The following is a 21,417-nucleotide window of genomic DNA, read 5'->3' on the forward strand; positions in this document are numbered from 1 at the left end:
TGCCTACCGTTATTTTGCAGATGTCCTAGATAGATGGTTTGGTGAGAGGGTGGGAATCCTTTATCGTGTGGTATCTAATGTAGAGCATGTGGTGGGAGTAGGGTGGTGGCTACATGGACAGAGGTCAGCAACACCAACAGGTGGAGGTCTACGTGGACGTCCAAGAACTCACGGCCTCTCCGGTAGTGGCAGTACCAGCACTGCAGGGGGGTGCTGTTCACATCACAATGCAGCAGGCCACATGCATGTGGTCCTGGCCAGTACACAAATACAGTGGACAATTGTCATCATCAGGAGAGAGTGCCATATCTCGGCTTCTGCCTGGTAGTGCCTGTGAAACCCCTGTCAGGCACAGTTCCCGTGTCCATGGCCAGAGACAGTGAACTGTACACCCTGCCATGTACGGTCTCCAGCTGTCCAACAAGCCCTTGTATAGGGCAGACACATGGCAGACATGTGTGCATACATACACACACACTCTTCACCAACACAGCACAGCTAGGGCACCTCCATACCTACACACACCACATCTGCACAGCCCATTTAATAAGGAACCCCCTAACCCACACACATGATGTCAACCAAACAGCTCAGCCTATGCCTCTGGCAAACCCACAACACACCCCATGTCATTGATACAGGGACATGCTGATATGGTTCTGATGCACAGGGTGAATGTCCTAAGGTTTAGCAATGTAATCCTGTTTAACATGTTTTCAGCTGGAATGATTAATGCTTACACATCAGGGTATGCAACTGTCCAGCCATGATGCATTAGAGCTGTTAGTAACACTGACTGATTGTGGTCTCCATAATGTATTCTGTTTGTATTCTAGGTGTCCATGTGTCAGCAGGATGTTGGTCTGCTGTCCTGTTCTACAAGGGGTGTAGCACTGTGATGACACATTGACTGTATCATATCCCAGGTAAAGCTGAACACAGGTAACAGGTCTGTATAACAGTTACTGCATGTGCCACATAGCTGATAGGTCTGAGGGGTGTATACAGGTGAGTAGCTCTTCTACAGTGGACAATTTTAAGTGTACTGGGTGGCACACATCAAATGTCCTTAAATAACACACATACACAGAGGCTTTGGTGTTGATGCAATACACAGATAATACTGTTTACATGGATGTACTTTATTTTGCAGTGAACTCATTTTGGCCTATGTAATTCCACCCACATCAAATTGCCAAAACATCACATCAGGAAATAATCAGTTTGCCAGTTTAATGTCATTGACGATGGTACTGGCAGGGTATATGTCCTCTTCCCCAACGTAGTGCAATCCTGGAGTTGGTAAACATATGTTTGCTGGTGTGGGTAGCACAGCCCCCCACTGTGGAGGGTGTGGGGTGGTGTAAAACCACACATAGTGTGATTAACAACTACTTAACCTGTTAACATAAACAACACACTAAGTGGGTGGATACCCACAACAATAACCCCAATGTGGGTGGCTGTGGCTACAACAACCACACTCATGTATATATACCAACTCCTGTTTCACTGTACAGCTGTACAGTGGGGAGGAGGACATTTACACATCCACTACTAGTTTTGCTTGAATGTATTTCCACAAGATGATTGCTTTGAAATGTTACCTTTAGCCAGTTAGTTCTCAGACAAATGATCTTCTGGGGGATATATTTTCTGCAAACTGAAGTAGATCCCTTCACATACACATACACTTACTTGACAACATTGAGAGTAGAACCCCTACCTAGGTACTTATTGCTACTAATGTGTTTAGCTTTAATTGCACATACCACAGATCTTTTAGGGTGAGGTGTGTCCCACGTTTCCTGTTAAGTGGAGAACATCACCAGACCTTGTACAATACAGCAATGGGGGATGTATTGGGTGTTAAAGGACACAACATAGTATGAGATACTGTCATATACACATTGACAAACACATACAGCCATAGACACATTTGACAGACCTGGGTTTAGCAGTGCTAACTACCTTGTCAGTGAGTCCATTCTGTTACAGAGATTTTGCACACAGCACATGCATCACTGGGCTGGATAGTGTAATCAGTTACCTGTATGGTTGATCGTGACAGCAGTCCTCACACAGTGGACCTTGAGACATGTACTGGGGGTACCATTGTGTAAAGACAGTATACCCAGCACCCACACCCCACATTGGATATTGTACTCACTGAAACCCATGATAATGCTCTGACACTCACACATTGACCATGACTGCAATACAGCCCTTTGTCTATCTAATCAGTGCTACTACAGGGATATACATTTATTGCACATGCCACAGGGAAAGTAGGGTGAGGGTATGTCATGGATCTTCTAATGTCAGCAGCATTACTGTCCCTTATAATGTATGGCAAGGTTTATTGTATTTGGAGAATGTGGCCTCAGAATGCTGTCTCATACAAATATGCACACTCACACACATACACACACATGCCAGGACTCAGAGGGTAACCCACGCCTATCTACTCATTTGTAGAACAGTATTATGCTGGTACTGCAAGCGCCAGGTAGCCCATAGGGTGAAAAGTGCAACAAGGTACATTTAACGTCAATTACAGCAGCAGCCGTTTCTAAGTATGGCAGTGGGGGGTGTAGTGGGTGAGAAGACCCTCAGAGTATTGTCAACTACAAGTTTATAAACACACAGACACTGTTATTCTCAATAATGCACACTGACACATTTGTCAGTACTGGGATCCATAGGTGCAGGTGTTCCTAAGTGTGTACCAGGATAATGTCCATGGAAAGATGAGAAGAGTAGGGAATGTGGGCACACTGGTATCATGCCACTTGACATTTGTCAGCAAGCCATCTATCAAACAATGCCACTTGAGTGATCCCAAGGGTGACAGTTAAATTCAATATCCAATCATCTAGTTTTCTCTTGCAGAGGGCCAGTGAGGAGCTCCAATTGACATTTATGCAACATATATTACATAACATGACCAGTGTCTGGGTTAGAGACCTGTACCAGGGCATGTTCTGTTGACTGTGGTAGTCTGTTTGAGGTAACCATGGCATGTGGTGCATACAGGGTGGGGTTTCCTAGCTGCGGCATTCATAACACAGCTGGACAGACATGCCAGTGTCAGTCAATCATAGATTGCCTGTAAGCAGCCAAGATGGATACCTGACATCTGCTCATCTGTACAGAAGACAGACAGAAATTAGCTAGCCAACATGTTATGCATTAGGATGAATGTTTTGACAGACAGATCTCTGACACTGATAGGTATGCCATTACTACATGACAGCAGCCCTCAATGACATGTCCTAAACACATAGTAGTCTACAGTTAATATCCACATATCAGATCAATATCCAATAGGAGATACTTAATAACATACAGCTCACACACCAAGAACACGATAGTCAGTAGTCAGAGTCCAGCTTTGCATGCAGTGGTGCATGGTTCCAGTATTACAATCTGCAATCTACTCTTACTTGGAAAAGCACTGTTAAAAGTAGTAACGTAATGATACAATGCATGCAAGTGTGAATGCATATAACCTGGGATACTACCCATGTATGAAACACATACAAAGAGAAAAGATTGTGGTACTAGCCATGTATACTCAGGTGTCCCATACAGTATACTCACACCCCTTGCTACTGTAATGACAACACATAGAATTATGTTATGTACATTGGAATTAAATACACTTATTAAAGATGTCATTACCCTGCTATTTTATCAGACAGGAATGTGATCACTGGTTACCAGGGCTGAGCTATGCTTAGCAGGTGTAAGCATTGCTGAAATGTAAATGCTAAGCAAATTTAAGCACTGGTAAGCAAAGCCTACATGGTGGAAGTGCCTTTTGTTTAACTGTACATTAGCACCACTTACCATCTCACGAACCCAAGCAAACCCATTTAAAGCTGCTCAAAACTGCCTTAACCCCGCTGTATCCAACAGTCCTTGTTCTGCCTAGCAACAAAATAAACAGCCCATGCAGGTCTTGAACCCAGGACCCTCTAGACCAGTGGTTCCCAAACTTTTTTGATTCTTGGCTCCCGTGCTGAATCCAGGTTTTTTCAAGGAGCCCCCCCCCCATCAAATTCTAACAAGTATACTTTGCAAAATAGCTAAATAGGAAGTAGAATATTTGTTTAAGGGCTGCGCTATAAGTGGACAAAGCCTCACCTGCCACTTTTATTCCTGACATGATGTTAATCAACCACGCCCAAAGCAGCACAAACCTTAATGAAAATTACGTAATACTTATCAGCTGAGCAGCATGGAAACGGGGACTATAATGGAAAAACTCTTGGCTTTTTTTTTAAAGGTGCAGTGTTGAATCTAACTTTTGAACATAAACTTTAGCAATATGTAAAGCAAAATAAATAATATTTCAATGTCACATGATTGAACCACACTGTGAAATGTTTAGTGCATGTACAGTAGCTTTGATTTTTTGGAAGGGGGTGGGGGTAGAGAAGCAGTAGTGAGCTGGCTAGTACTGGAAAGTACTTTAGCGGGTTTTGAACTGACTGCAATTCCCTTCCCATCACATGAAATGGTGCAACTTAACAAATGACTGAGCAATGCCATTACAAACTCATGTTTCTTGACAAAAAAGGAGCCCATTTTTGGACATCTGTCCCAATATATTGAATAAATACTAACAGTGTTAAGGCAACAGTTTGACAGGACAATGTCCCTATTAGACTTAAAAGACACTGGCACAAAGAAAACCTACGACAAAAAAAAATCTTCTCTTTAACCCACCCCAGCCAGAAACACAGATGGGGGAAAAGTCACTGGACGTTTAAGTGGCATGGGTCTGGTAACCACATTTTTTTTATTGCATCATGCTACCTGTTGATAGCCAGAAAAAATGTTGAAACACAGAAACTACACCACATTGACAAGCGTTTCTTTCTGGTCACCATAATCGCCACACAATAACATTTCCTAAAATATGTGCAGACTACTTTTGCCACATAATCTTAACTACAGTAAGTACATTCGAGGCACGTTTCAAACCACATTACATCTATACATTTCCTTTTTTTTTTGCAGAAGAGTGGATATTTAAAGATCCCTTTTGCAGAATAAACTTGTTTCTGCTGAACCTTAAGTTGTGCAGGCAGTGTTGCTTGCCTCACAGCTGTGATGCTGGATCGCTACTTGAGAGCCATCCAGCCTCACCACAGGTTTAGTCTGCAGTTAACAAAATCGGCTAAAAAGGTTGTTTGCTTGACTTGGCTTTTGGTGTTGGCAGTAACTATACTTATTCTGACAAACAAAATGTAGGTGTGACAGAATGTAAAACTTTTAATAAAAATAGTAATGCAACCTTGTCTGTTTGGCAGGAGAGTATCCTTTTTGGTGAGCTCTTGTTCCCATTTTTTATAAATGTTTTCTGTACTGTTTGCATCATTAAAAAACTGTGGGATCTAAATATGGACAAACAACACAGAGTAAGTAAAGCAGTGCACCTGGTTGTTTCTGTTGTAGTAGTTTATGCAGTCTGTTTTCTACCCAGTATACTGTCAAGAATAGCACTGTTGGTACTGGAGAAATCTGAGAACTGTAAAGGACTTCAAACAGCTGTAAACGCATTTGATGTCTTGCTCATTATTACTTACCTGAACAGTGCAATGGATCCAATTCTATACTGCTTTACCAGTCCGACCTTCAGGGCAGTCTATTGAGAAGCTCTGAATTCCATAAAGCTACGATTTATTAAAGAAGAGACTCAGGGCAGTGAAACTTCCAAAGATTCTGATTCATGAGACAATGGTTGATACTGTTTTCTGAAGTAGTAATATAAACACTGTAAAATATTTAGAAACAAAACCAAACAAAGATGAAGCTCAATTTAAAAAAAGAAATATCTTGTCTTCCAGGATTCCTGGTTCCAATGAAATAAGACTGAAAGAAGCAGACATTAAGATAATCACATCTACTTGCTTTTGTTTAGGATAGCACTCTAACCTGACGCCATAATTTAAAATCAGGTTCCATAATGCATTTTAATGTTGACTTTCTGACCAAGATATGACTAAATCTATGCAAGTATTTAACAAATTAGTGATGAAGAAAGTGTTAAACAATCATAGATTCTTGAGATGAGTTATCTTACCATCTACAAAACATTTAACAGTTTCTTACCTTTTTGTGTTTCTGCCATATTGAGATTATACTACTACAGCCCCCAATTACACCTACAAACAAAATTCCAGCACTACTAAATTTTACAGTTTTCAAATCAAAGACAGCACGGTAAGCTTCCACGTCATCTGTTAATATGCTAATTAAAAAGTGCCCACCTTGATAGGCAGATTCTGCAGCCATGGGGACTGACGTACTCCAATCATGTATTTGCATTGAACATGTTAACAGGTGACGTTCTGGCTATGTCCATAAGTTAATTTTAGTATAAGCAACTGCAAAATAAACTGGAAACTAATAAGCTTAGTAACTAAGCTTATTAGTTCACGGTTTATTTTGCAGTTAAGCTTATTAGTTCGCGGTGCCCCTTTGAGGAAGCCACAGCTCCCTAGGGCACTGCGGCACACACTTTGGGAATCTGTGCTCTAGACTATAGTCACAGCACTTAACCAGTAAGCCATACAAATGTTTTTTGCTTATTCAAATATATATCATTCAGTACACGTACTGAATAGTAGTGAACAACTGTTTTGACTACTGCAATTGTTTACTACTTGTTAGTGAAAATAGTGTTGAATCAGTCATGTTTTTATATCTAAATATACACATATCAGATAAATATGGTGGGATACATCTGAGAAGGTATATACTACACTTATGTTTACACATAACAAGTATATGGACACATATATATATATATATATATATATATATATATATATATATATATATATATGTATATATATATTTTTAAAACCAAAAGCTGGTGACCAGAAACGATGAGAGCAGGAAGCAGGTAAAACACTTTTATTTGTAAGCGCTTTCGGCTCGGTATTACCAAGCCTTCATCAGACAAACAGTGAATGGAAGGCACTCCTTAATATACAATAAGTAAATGATATCAATTAAACAATAGTCAAAAATTCATTTTTAACTTTCTTCAACCCTAAGCTATGTATTTCTTTGTTGAGCAAACGAGAATTGTTAAAACATACAAAGATCCTCTCTCAGAAAGTAGAACAAATATTATAGTAAATGAAATAAAAAGTTAAAAATTAAAAATTAATTAATCACTCTTGTGTGTGATAAAATACGTAATAACTATAAAATAAGTTTATTGTTGTTATTGTTAAATCTCGTATAGAGACTTGGTATAATGGAAACTTAAAATACACAATTAATATTCATGTGTAAATATAAATGTAAATATAAATATAAAATGTGAAACTGTATATATATATATGTGTGTGAACCTAAATGATGAAGCCCAAACTAGTTCAACTGCTATAAATGTAAGTACAATCTATACTCATTAATGATGTAAAATAAACTTCTTTTGCTAATGAATATTTAATAGTTGATTATCTATTTAGTGATAATAGCTTTAAAACACACTTAATAGACAAAAATTCGTTTAACCCAGGAAACATATGAGCGTTAGTAATGATTTGCCATCTAAGTTCATCGACCTCTAATTTTAGATGCCAAGGACCTCCTCGAATACTAGGGGTTCTCTGCTGTAGTACTATAAATTTAAATGTATGTGTAGAATTATGTATGATATGCTTTGCAAGAGCATTATTTGTATCTTTTGTAGTGATGCATAATAATAATAAACACGTGTTTGTTTAAGTTTCTCTGTCTTCCCGATGTAAAAACCGTTACAGGACTGACAGAGAGCAACGTATATTACTGCCTTGGATTCACAGTTGAATTTGGAGTTAAGGTAATATGTATGACCATTGATAGTACAAGAACGACTAGTAAGGATATGTTTACATTGGGTGCAATGACCACACTTGAACATACCCTTTATATTCGAATGTGTAGTACATATGTCATTCTTTTTTTCTAAAATACTTTTTAGATTAAAACCCTTTCTGTATGTCATTTTGGGTTTGGTTCCTAAAGAGTTTAACAGTTGTTCATTGCTACTAATTAGAAGCCAATTTTTGAACAAAATCTTCATGATTCCATAAGAGTCAAGAGAATAAGTATTAATAAAACTGATCTGGTACACCCCGCTATCAGGAACATCAGAAACATTAACATTATTATAATTCATGTTGGGTGGACTTTCACAAATTAAATCCAAATTAGACAAGAAATTATCATCATTATTGGAAAGTTGTACAGCTTCGACCCTATTCAATAATGGTTGGAAAAGACCTTGCTCTCTTTTGTGTTGAACTTCAGTTCTCAACAATGTTACTAAATTTAAAGGATAACCTCTGTTCAAAAACATATTCTCCAATAAATTACACTCTTGATCAAAATCATAATCATCAGTAGTCATTCGCGCGGCTCTAACTAATTGTCCCTTGACTACGGCCCGCTTTTGATGTTGAGGATGATTGCTGGTGTAATGTAAGAAAGTGTTTGAATATGTTGGTTTACGATAAATTTTACTTTTAAATCGATGTCTTTCTAAGTCTTTTTCCAACCTGATGTCCAAGAAATTAGTAAAATTTGTTCCTATGTCGGGTAAATTGCAAAAAGTAGTGGACATAGTTATGTTTGAAATAAATTCAGAATTCTTCTCTTCCACCCCCCACACATACAAAAACATGTCCCTGATGAGCGTGTGTACCAAATGACATTTTTCTTGAAAATTTTGGAATAAAGACAGGAGTGCTCCCATTGGGCCATAACTGCATTTGCAAAACTTGCCCATAGCCACTCCTGTCTTTTGTAGATAAAATTGGTCATTAAAGCTCATGTAATTATTTGTTAAAATAAGATCTAATAATGTGACAACTAAGTAGATTGTGTTAGCATCTGCTTTTTTCCGGACTAGAAATTCAGAAATCATTTCTATGCCCATGTCGTGTGGTATGACCGTGTAAAGGTCTTTAACATCTATAGTTAAAAATATACTGTCAGGAATAAATTCAAGTTTGTTGATTGCATCCAGAAATGCCCACGAGTCACGACAAATTTGTGGCTCTGTTTCTAAAAATGGCTTAAGAACATGGTCAACAAATTTTGCGCAACCATAAGTAATGGAACCCCTTCACAACAATAATTAAAAGGTGGATCATCCAAGGATTTATGAATCTTGGGTGTTCCAAAAACGGCGGGGGTGATAGGTGCTAACATAGTCAAAAATTGAAACAAGTCAGAGTCAATAGATGTTTCTAAATATAGATCATCTATTACTTGCTTAATTTTATTATGGGCTCCATTAACTTCGTTTAGAGACACTTTGCATAGCTTAGGTTGAGAATAAGTTTAAATGAATTTTGACTAATTGTTTAATTGATATCAATTACTATTGTATATTTAAGGCAGAGTGCCTTCCATTCACTGTTTGTCTGATGAAGGCTTGGTAATAAACCGTAAAAGAAAACACAATAAAAGTGTTTTACCTGCTTCCTGCTCTCATCGTTTCTGGTCACCAGCTTTTGGTTTTAACAGTTTATTGGAATTGGAGTTTTATGTATATATATATATATATATATATATATATATATATATATATATATACACACACACACACACACACACACACACACACACATATATGTAGATATATGTATACATGTACATACACACACATATATTTATATATATATATATATATATATATATATATATATATATATATATATACATGTATGTATATATAACATATGCCCATAACATGTAGTGGAGTCATACCTCAGAACCATAAGTCACAACCTCTTAGTGCAAAGGAATGTAATGTAAGTATTGCAGTTATAAATGTAGAATGTTGCTACAGTAACAGAGGTTGTGTCAACAGACATGTTATGTAGGAAGTCACTTCTGATACAGACATGTACGCCATCAGTTACTGACAGACATTATAAAATCGTCATAGTGAAGTACCACAGAAATCACAGTAATGATCCTGTGGAATACAGCAGAAATATGACCAATAAATATTGACAGTCTGAAACAATCTGGTCAGTCCAGAGGTATACACAGAACTCCTTAGTGCAAGATGTGTTGACCAAGCCTGACAAGGGGGATGTTTACAGCCATGAAAATGGGGATAGCACACAAATACTGGAATAGATAAGCTCACACAGTTGATGCAATCACACCCTCCTGTCTGTCCTAACACATATTAACCATAGAAACAGAGGTCCCAAGCCCACATACTTCCCACTAGGTAGTGACATATATCTTCACATCATCCCACTGCTTTTTCAGACATACACAACACGTATGGTAGCCAGGCAACAGTAAATCTGACAAATATCTGGATATAACATCACACTAGGTAAATACACTGAGCTGCTAGGCATGTCAAAAGCACTGTGTAAACTACAGGCAGACTGCCATAACACTGACTCAAGTTTGCTATGGGGAATACACATGTATTTGAAATATAGCAGGCACTACAGGCATGTAACGGCACAGAGTAACAGACACCAGTGTGAAAGTGCATACTCACAACCAATCTCAAAATTGTCACAGTCACATTATGGTAAAGCCTAATTAATAGTACAGTATATGGACTTTGTGAAGAAAACCATCCTCATATTTGCCACAAACAGACTAACCCTACATATACTGGCCCAATTCATTGTGTAGTCTGATGCCTGACTGTGGTGTGGGACATGTCTCAATCTGGCCCTACAAACATATACGCTGACAGGGTTCCAGAAGCTGGTGCAGCATGCAACGTCAGATAGAACAGGACCAAGAACACTGACATCTATCACAGTCTGTACACAGGTCAAGTAACATATTCACAATACACTGCTACACAATACTGACACTCTGTCAACAATCACCATAAATACAGAGACCTCACTATTGTACAGACTACAACAGAATGTCCAGGTTTTGTCCTCAAATATAAGGCCTACTATACATAACATGTCTAGCAGTCTGATATATCACTGGCTTGTTACCAGGAATGATGTCAGTAAATAATGATATACTTTACATATGCACCTCTTACTGCATGACATATGGACAAAGGGTGACAGACTTGGGGGACAGAGGCACAAACACAAGGCCAATATTGACATATTGCTGTGATAAACTGAGAAAATTCCTGGTGTAACAGGGTTTGTTGTGACATATCTCTTCTGAGTCAGTAACACACATGGATGTCATCATGTACTGACTGTAATCATCAGAGTATGCTAATGCATTTCTAAAGATAGGAAATGTGTGAGTAACACACCACATCTAAGACTCAGAACTCTGTCCAGTCTGCAGATAGCCCTACAGGTGAGAGTTTCCTCAACCACATAACATTGTCATGCCAGACTTTAAACCATGTACAACAGCCATATACACACAAACCCTGTTAAACCAACATTACTTCAAATGTAGAATAGCAATACTTACATTCTGTCCCCATGTCTGGAACATCCCCCTCCTGTTTGTTGGCCTGTCTCCACAGTGTATGTTGTCAGGTGTATTTCCAACTACCTGATGTGATGCTGTCTGTCAGACACCCACATGAAGTCCTGCTCATGGTGAAGGAAAATGGCCAACACCCACATGAAGTGCTTAGTTATAGGTGTGTGTTTCCATGCAATTGGCTATATGAATGCTACCACAGCTGTTCCACATGCAATTAGCAAGTGGGGGACTCCAATTCATGCACAGGCCATCAGCTGATCATGAGCATTACCTACGAAAGTCAAGCTGCTGCCTATGCAAAACAGATGTACTTTTCCATATCCACCGGAGAGGGGGAGAGAGAGAGAAAGAGAGAGAGAGCGAGAGAGACAGAGAGAAAGTAAGACAGGAAGGGAATAAGAGCCAAGTGTGTTTGTGTATGATCCGTGGGTGGAGAGTGGTATCAGGGTATTATAACGGTTGCCTATATTGTTTACTAATCCATACTGTCACATAGTAATTGCACACGGCAGTACACATCTATGGCTGTGGACTGTCCATAGCAACCTCTACAGTGTTTGAAAACTGTTGACCTTGTAATGTGGACATTGGGATATAAAGGTCCTCAATATAATGATGTAGCAAAACACACACTGCAATGCATCCTACAATCACCCACACAGGATACTGATGACTCAAACACAAACACTCACTTACCAGCACTGAGTTTCAAACCCCAATCTGACTATGTATTGCTATTACAGTGTTATGCAGTTATTGCATGTGCCATGGAGCTTACATGCTGGAGATCTGTCCAAAGGTTTCTTTGAAGGTGAGTGACAGCAGCAGTGCTAAAGGAGGTGTAATTGAAGTGTAGTAAGTGTGAATGTCCACAAAATCAGATGTCACCAAAGACACACACACACTCTCTTACAGAGACACACACATTATCACAGTTGGCAGGATCAGGATTGCAACTCCTACCTGTTTGCTACACTACAGTGTTACACAGTTATCGCAAGGTCCACAGAGCATATAGGGCTGAAACATTGTCAAAGGGTTATTGCAAGGTGACGGACATCAGCAGGCATGATAAAGTAGGGCAATGGGAGGTGCAGTGAGTGTGAATGGCCTCAAAATCATTAATCTCCACAGACACACACACACACACACACACACACACACACACACACACACACACACACACACACACACTAGCCAGTACTGAAATCCATAGGTTCATTGCTTCACAGGTGTGTAGTAGGTGAATGAGCCTGAATGCTCTACAAGGCTAGGCCAAGGGAATACCTTGGCATCAGGCCACATGACAATAGTCCCCAGTGTGGCTCAGGGTGTTCCCCGGAGGTGGGTATTATATTCACCATCTACTCATCTGGGTTACTATTATGGGTGGTCAGTGATGTGCACTGCTTACCATGTATGTGATCTATATTCCATAACATGGACAGTGTCTGGGTTGTGCACATGTCCCACATGCATGTTCTTTGATGTGTGGAAGTATACTTGAGGTCTCTGGGGCATGGTGTGTGTACAGATTATCATCTTCTGATGTAGAATTCCTGACCTCGTTTGGGGAGACCTGGCTATGTAACTGAGGTCGTGCTTGCACCTACATTGACAGCATGATACAGGTATTTAGTGGAGTTAGTGGCATCTGTCTATATAGGGCAGGTGTATAAGGCATGGTATTACCTTTGTGAGTTACGTTTGCAGACTCCACATTGTTGCAGGCATCCAGTGGGGAACATAGCAAAAGGGCCAGTGTACACATTTATTTGCTTACTGAGGGGATGGAACAGGGTGCCATGTCCTTTTACTTGCTGGATAACACACGCTCAGTCAGAGATGTAACACATCAAAGTACTTTCTGATGTCAGTGGCACTGTTGTGGTTAACAGGCATGTAGTCCACTGTAATGACACCATGGATATTATCTGTGAGGCAATATGCAGGGAACTACCAATATAGTGGTTGTTGCCTAGTGAAGTGTATTTGTGTATGAGACGTGGGTGGAGAGTGTCCTCTGAGTAATAGAAGGGTTGCCTATATTGTTCACCAGTCCATAATGTCACATGTAGGGCTATGGATTGTCTACACCAACTTCTCTGGTGTTTGACATCTGTTGTCCTTGTAAGGTGGACATTGTGACATATACTAGGTCCTCAACATAATAATCTAGCAAACTCACCCCACAATGGATCCTGTTATTACACAATCACAGTAACCTCCACAAAGAATACTGATGACAGATACACACACACACACATACACACATACACACACACACACACACACACACACACACACACACACACACACACACACACACTTGCCAGAATTGGGATTCAAGCCCCTTCCTAGCTATGTATTGCTACTACAGTGTACTACATTTATCGCATGCACCATGGAGGTTATAGAATGGATATTGTCCCAAGGTACTTATAAGGTGAGAAACATCACCAGCCCTTGTAAATACTGGCATTGGGTGATGTAGTGGGTGAGAGATCCCAAAAGTAATTTTACCCTATACACACATTTATCAGGGGTGAGGTTCAAACCTCTAACAATCATTATGGACCATTATATTACACATTTACCACATGCACCACTGACCTTATATGGTTTAGGGCTGGCAACAGGTACTTCTAAGGTGGATGATATCTGCAGGACTGCAAAAGTCAGGCTCTGAGATGGGTACTGGGTGTAAATGGGGCAAATCTTTGAGGTACAGACATATGTACACACATTTACTTGCCACAGATGAGATTCAAATCCATACCTATGTAGATACTACTACTACATTGCTCCGTATTTATGGCACGTGTCATGGAGCTTACATGTTGGAGAACGTGCCAACGTATCTTTGAAGGTGACTAACATCAGCAGCAGTGCTAAAGGAGGGGTAAGGGGAGAGTTGTAAGTGTCACTGTCCATAAAATCAGGTATCATCAAAAACACACACTCTTTCACACGCAGTTTCCATGTCTAGAATAAAAGCTCCTACCTAACTAGTATGCTACACTATAGTATTATGCAGTTTTTGCAAGCACCACAAAGCTTTTATATTGGAGAGCTCTCCAAAGGAATCTTTGAAGGTGACTAACATCAGCAGCAGTGCTAAAGTAGGGGTAAACATAGAGTAGTAAGTATCAATGTCCATAAAATCAGGCAGCATCAAAGACACACACACTCTCTCACACAAACACATGCAGTTTCACAGTTGCCATGTCTAGGATTAGAACTCCTACTTAACTAGTATACTACACTATAGTATTATGAGTTATCACAAGTGGCACAGAGCTTATATGTTGAAGAGCTCTCCACAGGTATCTTTGAAGGTGACAAACATCAGCAGCAGTGCTAAAGGACAAGTAAGGGGACAGTAGTAAGAGTCAATGTCCATAAAATCAGGTATCATCAAAGATGCACACACTCTCTCACACAAACACACACAACTTCACAGTTGCCATGTCTGGGGTTAGAATTCCTACCTAACTAGTATGCTACACTATAGTATTACTCAGTTATCTCAAGTTCCATGGAGCTTATATGCTAGAAAGCTCTTCACATGTATCCTTGAAGGTGACTAACATCAGCAGCAGTGCTAATGGAGGGGTACAGGGAGAGTAGTAAGTGTTAATGTCCATAAAATCAGGTATCATCAAAGACGCACACACTCTCATAATTGCCATGCCTGGTATTAGAACTTCTACCTAAATTGTATGCTACACTATAGCATTATGCAGTTTTCACAAGCGCCACAGAGCTCATGGGCTAGCACTTGTCCAATGGGTTATTTCAAGGTGACTCACATCAGCAGGCATGCTAAAGTAAGGCAATGGGAGGTATAGTGACTGTGAATGGCCTCAAACTCATTCATCTCCATGCACACACACACACAGTTGCCATGTTTGGGATTAGAACTCCTACCCAACTAGTTTTTGACAGTACAGTATTACACACATATCACAAGCACCATGCAGCTTATAGGGCTGAGAGTTGGCCAGAGGGTTATTTCAAGGTGACTGACATCAGCAATAGTGCTAACATAGGCAATGGGAAAGGCAGTGTGTGTGAATGGGCCATAAACCATTTCTCTGGAAACACACACACATACACACAGACACACACACACACACTCAGTCACACACAACTTTACATTTGACAGGACTGGGTATACAAATGCTAGATGAATACTGATTTTTACTATCATGTTACACAGTTATCACAAGCACCACAGACACTATAGGGCTGAGGGCTACCAAAAGCAATGTCTACAGTGATTGACATCAGCACATCATGTGATATTGGCCAATTGCATGTGTGATGGGTGGGAGAGGCCACATGATGGAAATCTCTCTGTCACTGTCTGTCTCTCTCTTCCCCACATCTCTGTGTGTGTATGTTTGACAAATTATGGTGTGTTGGCCTAAGATATGTGTGAGTATTCCTATCCAATGTGTGTGCAAAGCATGAATGGTGTACAATGTGGTATGTGTGCACAGACATCTGCGATTGATAGATATGTATAGTCCACTGTGTTATCAGACATGGGCTTCATTTCTCCAAGTGTAAGAGTATGCCCAGTATGACCTTCTGTACTGAGTGTGTGAATCCATTCCAAGTATGTTGTACTCCAGTCCAGGGTTTGGTGTTCTACACCTTCAGCTAGAAACCTGGTTCTGCAGGATATCTGTAGATAGTTGACAATATGGAGTCACAATGGGCGACAGATAGTGGGATACTGTAACTATTGTGTCTGTGCTGCTTGTGTTGCACGGTTGGTGTTAGCAGAGATATTCCGACATATGTACTGTTTTACACTGTGATGTATTATGTCATCAACTACTGACAGATATATTTATTTGCTCACAGTTATTTCCTGGGAAATAAAAGATGAATGAAGCTGTGTCCAGTATTGTTGTCTGCAGCCTACATAATCTTGCACACTCATGCCATTCTGGGCGGGTAGCTGCAGACACTTTTATTTTATTTTTTATTTTATTTAACATTTGTTGACCGGGAAAGACTGACTAGGTTCCACAGATCCTGTTTTCAGCGGAGGCCCGGGGAGAAATTCTCCAGAAGCATGTCTATTGCTGATGGGTTGGTGTTCAGCAACTTGGTACTATGGTGGGTGAGGATTCCCTTCTTGTACATATATCCACTTAACAGAATGGCCATATCCTGCTGTGGCCATACCTCTCAGCTGTACAGATTCACCCAGGATACCCAGAGTCATGACTCATATATCTGGTAAGTTCCCCTTTACATAGTGGTTTAAGAGCAGGTTTATAGCCATCCATTACTGGGTTTACAGGCAGGGATAGTATGGGCACACATCAGAGTTTCAGACTTCACACACTCCATGACGTCCATGCTTCTACACTCCCTCCACTCTGTTAATCTATCCTCTTCCTAACATTATGTGAGCAATATCTGAGAAGTATCTCTATAGTTGTCCTTTCAACCCAGTGGTATTTAGGGGTTGGTCCACAGTTTATGCAGTAGGACATGGTGGGCATGCTACTGGGATTTGTCAACATGGCCTTGCATTTCTGTTCTGTTGACTGTGTGTTATGGTTTTAGTTGGGACCCCATGAGATAACATACATTGGCACTATGGATGAGGCACTGGCCTTTGACAGAGGACTATAGGCAATTTGGTAGTGATGCAGGCCATCTATAGCAGGCCAATGCATTCTGTCACTCCTACATTCCCAGGCTGCAAGTCACTGCATTCCTCTGGGGTGAAAGGGTAAGTGTGCAAGGTGTTAATGGCAATAGTTCCTGTCCATATTAATCTATTGGTCTGGATGCTGGCAGGGTGCTGCTTACAGCTAGGGACACACCTGCATGGGACACCTCTTCAGCATGCTGAATTCTGTGAGTATTCCCATACAGAAGTGGGAGTCATACTGCACTCATTCCCAACATCAAAGATATGACCTGTGATTAACCTGTGACTGATGGTAGGGTGAGCTGAGTGCATGTGTGATATGGAAGCTTCTTGCAGCTGACTCACAGATATACATGGGACATTCGCCTAATGCTGCCTTATGTGGGGACATAGGCAGTCTCTCATTACTTTCATAACTGTGCCTTTGGTGGTCTACCACTGTTTGGCCAGACTACATCAGTATTCCATGCTACACAGACAACTAATGTGCTGCTAACCTGTATGTACAATTCCAAAGGTGTGTGCAGTTGACAGTTGCATTTTATGTACTCTGTCTAGGGTACTTCCACCTGTGTACTGTGTGTATGTCTGGGCCCACATTTATGGCATGTTCATCCTCCAGATGGTGACAGATATTGACATCTTGACAGTGAGTATGGATGACTGCTGACATGGGTATTGCTGAGAAGCATTGTGGTTGGCACTGCAGTTGTTGGAATACGGCCCTGTCATCACCAGTACTGGCCATAGGCCACTGAGACACAACCCTCCATGCCTACATGCTGACCACTTCCAACCAATATTGAACACACCAACCTAACACACGGACCCCTGCATATTGTACACATGCAACAATCTATCTTGTAGATTGGGCCAGCTCAGGTAATCTGATCTCCACTGTTTTTAAACCCACACATACATGTTACTGCATTTCTATATAGGATTGTGGGAGGGGGGCACACCTTATGACTTTAAACATTTGCTATGACTGTACTGGTATTTCAGGTACTCTGTTGGCTTTCTTTTCATTTTGTATTCTGACCTATCATGCAGACTGGAGGCATATCAGTAGAGTACATATCTTAGGTTTTATTGACCTACATTTCAGTTTCAGACTTATTACCCTGTTGCAGTCTGTTTGTGTAGGTCTGGAGGGGGGCTGTTCACCATTGCCATCAATTGGAGGCCTTAGCCCAACCTTTCTTTATGGTCATCTACACCTATCCTGCTGGCTGAGGCTGGTGTTGGGTATGTGAGCCTCACTGACATGCATGTGCGTGTTCTATGGACACACATTTGGGCCATCACATGTACCGCAGTGGGATTTGTCACCTTGTCTAATACTGCTTAGTATGTTGACACCAATATTTGTTATGGATTTCATGCTGCCTTTATAGGTGTCCACAATCTGCTGCCATCCCATTAAGCCAACCAATTCCCTTGCATGCTCACGTCAATACCATAGATACAACAATCAGAACATACTACTTGTTAGAAAAATATGTATTAATATGTGTATGCTTAATGCCAAATTAATAATCAAGTGTTTTTAATATGCGTTTCATTCTATTTTTCATGCACTGTGATTTATACAAATTGAGTTTCATATGAGACTGAAAATATGCTTTTCTAAAACTGCAGCATGCTTACTGAAACTTGCAAGTTGCCCTCTGACCTAGTAACTGCTAGCACAGCAATATTCTTGTTTATGCCTTGTGGAAATGTACTTGAGAAGCAGGTGTTTATCTGCTAGGTCAGAGGCATATGAATGAACAATACTCCATATTATAAATGTAATGATTCTAGACAAACAGCCTTGTTCAGAGGATGGGAACCTCTGCAGCTGCAGTAGTTCAGAGATAAGGTAGACAAAGGATTATTAGAGAAATGAACTGCTAGCATTGTGCTTGATTTAGCCGTAGTATCTTGAATGTAACATAACAAGTATCTAACTGAAAGTAACCAAGGCCATGTTGTTTTCCTCAGGAAGTTTCACATAAAAATTGTTTAAATCAGCAGAAATTCATGGGAAAGATGGTCAGCAGATGACGATGAAAAGGTGGTAATCTGTTATGTCAGCATGGTAGGACAGGATTAATTTGATAACCTATAAAAATGAATGCATTTCCTGTTTTTGGTTAGACAAATTCTGTATTAGCACATTTTTGTCTCCTTGCTGCAAGATTAAAGTGCCTTAACCTGAACCTACCTTGTTTTGATCATTTTTAAAGTATATTTTCCTTTAACACTACTCCATTCAGCAATTGATAGGAAGAGTGACTTACCTTGGGGCTATACCAGTACTGATGATGGTGCTGGAGGGCTGACTATGTCGGATGCACATAGTACACTCCCTATACATGGTAAAGCAGAGGTAGTGTCATTTTTAGCATCCCTTTTACTGTATGTGTGAGTCAGAGAGAGGTGTCATTCCTTGGGTTCCTACCCTGTCAGTGTATATGCTATACATTGCATCTTTGGCAAAGCCTGGGCATACTGGGTATGCCTTCTTCAGCTTACATGGGCAGGCTCAGGTTGTTCCTCCTCTGAGTCCCTCTGTGCCTGTGATGGCCTTGGCAATGGTGGAGGGCTGTGTGGCCTTGCCCTGTGCTATTCCTGCTGCAGCTGTTTCCGCAGGATCATATTGTATAGCATGGCACATACTATGAACATTTGTGTACATGTAGCTGGAAAATACTGCAAGGCTACACTGGATATGTCCAAACAGTGGAACCATGACTTGAGCATCCCAAACACATGCTCTATTATGATTCTTTGGCAAAGCCTGGGCATACTGGGTATGCCTACTTCAGCTTACATGGGCAGGCTCAGGTTGTTCCTCCTCTGAGTCCCTCTGTGCCTGTGATGGCCTTGGCAATGGTGGAGGGCTGTGTGGCCTTGCCCTGTGCTGTTCCTGCTGCAGCTGTTTCCGCAGGATCATATTGTATAGCATGGCACATACTATGAACATTTGTGTACATGTAGCTGGAGAATACTGCAAGGCTCCACTGGATATGTCCAAACAGTGGAACCATGACTTGAGCATCCCAAACACATGCTCTATTATGATTCTGGTTTGTGAGTGTGCCTCATTATGGAGTTCTTGTTCAGGTGTGTGTGCATATCTGATGGGTGTCATCAGCCAGAGCTCCAGTGCATAACCAACATCCCCCACTAGATGGCCATATGGGATGTCCCCAGTGGCAAATAACTGGTACAGCTGTGTCATATGCCAGATGTGGGAGTCGTGATAGCTTCCAGGGCTGCCAGCACACACATTCAAGATAATACCATGGGCATCTCACATGAACTGGCAGTTGATGAAGGGGAAGCCCTTGCAGTTTATGTAGACCCTATCCTGCTCACTTGGTGGTGCTTTGATGTGTATGTGCATGCAGTCTATAGCAGTCTATAGCACCCACTACCTCAGGGTATTCTGCTATTTAGTGGAAGAGATGCATATTGATGGTCAACACCTCATGGGTGTTGAGGAAATGTATGTGCTCACCAGCATGTGGTGACATGGCATCCAGGAATTGATGGAGTACCCTGGATGCTGATATCTGTGAGATCCCCATGATATCCCCAGTTGCCCTTTGGAAGGTACCTGTGGCTAGTACTCTTAAGCCTACACATACCTTGGTGTCCACTGGGATGGGTTCCCCTCTGTTGGTTCTGTGTGTGAGGCGTGGCCGGCACAGCTCAACAATTTGCTGTAGAATGTCCCTGTCCACCCTATAGCGCTCCACTATCTCCAGCTTATGTAGCCCCTGGTAGGTTACCCTGGATCTGTAAATGCTTTGCCTACTCCTCACTGTGGCTTGGTTGTCAGCATTCACATCCTCACCACCCTCAGCCTATTTCATATATTGCTGTATGAGAGCAACAGCAGCCCCTAACATTTGTGAGCTTTGTCAGGTAAAACGTCCCCGTATATGTACACCAGTGGTGTAGTGTTTGTGGGAAAAAACAGACTGGAAGGTGTTTGCATAGTTTGTAGTAGTGTGCTAGGCTGTTCCATGTGTAATTGGCTGATTCTGATACATTTCACCTGCCAGCTATGCTAGTTCTCCTTGATTGCCTTTCTACTGCTGTTTTCCCTTCCCATTGCCTTCCCGTTTAAGCCCTGAGGTGCGGCGTGCATACTCAGTACTCAGATGTGAACAGAGCTGCTATTTCCTGTTTTTCTTTTAGTTTAAAACCTGGTGCGTGGTGTGCACACCTGTTTAGTCAATGTAAACACTGCTAGGCAGTCTCAGACATAACCC

This window comes from Protopterus annectens, chromosome 3.part1 (genome assembly GCF_019279795.1).
Source record: "Protopterus annectens isolate FY-2018-M chromosome 3.part1, PAN1.0, whole genome shotgun sequence".
NCBI classification, from domain to species: Eukaryota; Metazoa; Chordata; order Ceratodontiformes; family Protopteridae; genus Protopterus; species Protopterus annectens.